The sequence below is a fragment of the Cibotium barometz genome, chromosome 25 (genome assembly GCF_041138505.1).
Source record: "Cibotium barometz isolate CiBa-2024 chromosome 25, ASM4113850v1, whole genome shotgun sequence".
Classification (NCBI taxonomy): domain Eukaryota; kingdom Viridiplantae; phylum Streptophyta; class Polypodiopsida; order Cyatheales; family Cibotiaceae; genus Cibotium; species Cibotium barometz.
Genome location: NC_141070.1, coordinates 24744877 through 24746683, shown reverse-complemented (window position 1 = coordinate 24746683; position 1807 = coordinate 24744877). Strand labels below are relative to the sequence as shown.

At 44.9% G+C, this 1807-nt stretch overlaps 1 long non-coding RNA gene across 1 annotated transcript; it reads right to left on the bottom strand.

Annotated features, from left to right (window-relative positions):
• Window positions 1-386: 386 nt before the first annotated feature.
• LOC147624386 (uncharacterized) lies at window positions 387-1079 on the bottom strand. Its single transcript, XR_015269148.1, has 2 exons — window positions 952-1079; window positions 387-863 (listed from the first exon to the last, which is right to left on the bottom strand). It is a non-coding gene; the product is annotated as an uncharacterized LOC147624386 (long non-coding RNA).
• Window positions 1080-1807: the final 728 nt, after the last annotated feature.

Genomic DNA, 1807 nt, shown 5'->3' with positions numbered 1-1807 from the left:
GCCTCTTTGGCCTCCTTCGCGCTTTTAGCCTCCTCTACAACTTCAGCCCCCTCTGCACCTTTAGCCTCCTCAGCACTTTCAGTAGCTTCCCCCGCCGCTCTGGCCTCCTCATTGCTTTTAGCCTCCTCAGTGTCTTTGGGCTCCTCTGCACCTGCAGCCTCCTGTGCACTTTGAGCAGCTTCCGCTGCCCTCTTTTCGTTCTTCCTCCTCTTTCTACCTGCCTTGTCCTTTGCAGATGTTGATGCCGCAGCCAAAACCTCTGCCTCTGAGAGAACTTCAACTGCCACCTCCTCAGCACTTTCAGTAGCTTCCCCCGCCGCTTTGGCCTCCTCATTGCTTTTAGCCTCCTCAGTGTCTTTGGGCTCCTCTGCAGCTGCAGCCTCCTGTGCACTTTGAGTAGCTTCTGCTGCCCTCTTTCCGTTCTTCCTCCTCTTTCTACCTGCCTTGTCCTTTGCAGATGTTGATGCTGTAGACAAAACCTCTGCCTCTGAGAGAACTTCAACTGTCACCTCCTCAATACAGCCGGCATCTCTTCATTGTTCTTCTCGCCTTGGTCAGTCTCTTGCTCAGCAACCTCCTCAATCAGATCACTTCCCCCCTGTTCTTTCTCCTCCGATCCCTTTTCATCTTTGTCTCTCTCCTGCACTTCCGCTTTTAGTCGATCTTCCCCATGCTTGAGTCTACAGCAGGCTCAGCCCCTTTCCTTTCCCTTGTGTTGGCATCAAGGTCTTGCAGTATTTTTTGCACTGACTTGTAAGGATCTTCTTTAAACATGTAAGTGGCATCTGACTTACTGTGACCAGGGAGATCCTTCCTATCCATTGGGGTGTTGTCATGGGTGTCCGCACCGAAAGATTCTCTACCTACATATGCACAAAGATGAAAGACAAGATTAGATCATCAGTTCAAACAATATAAACATACAGTGTCCAACACAAACACCCCACTTACTCTTCAATAATGACCTCCCTGACACCCAGGCCTTTGCCTCCGCCGAAGGGATTGCGGTGTTGCAACGTGCCTTCACGCACATATCTCTTGTTCTCAACACAGCTGCAAAACACAATGGATGGTACTGATGCCTGTAGGGAAGCATGAAGGTACACCAACCACGTAAGAAGCCTCCAAAGCCTCCCCACAGGCAACACAAGTACCAAACACATGAATTGTGTTGGCAGGGTCCACAACATGAGGCCTTGGAGTCAATGTATATTTCATCCCCCTCTTCACATCAGCACACAACTTATGTACAAATTCTTGATGGTCTTGGGTCTCCAAGCATTCATTGTGGAGCTTCACATACTCCATTTGCAAAACAGACATATTCTATCCACTTATCCACCAAAACAAACAATTAGCAAGGAAGTACACAAGCAGTACAAAAACTGAACCAGAATAGGTACCAAAATAGGTAAACTGTACCATAACAGTTCTAAACAGCACTAAATGGGTACAATGAAGTTTCAACAACTCCCAAGACAAACCCAAGCAGAATAAAAACAGTACTAAAAAGGGTCGGATTGTACGAAAATAGTTTTAAACAACACTAAATTGGTACATGAAGTACCAAAAACTACCAAAACAGTACTAAAAAGGTTGGATTGTACCAAAATAATTTTAAACAACACAAAATTGGTACATGAAGTACCAAAAACTACCAAAACAATACCAAAAATGTAGTAAAGCAGTACCAAAATAATATCAAATAGTAGCAGAATAGTACCAAATAGTACTAAAATAGTACCAAATAGGTTACAGACAGTGCTAAAAAGGTAGCAAATCAGTACCAAAATAGTAGCACAAATAG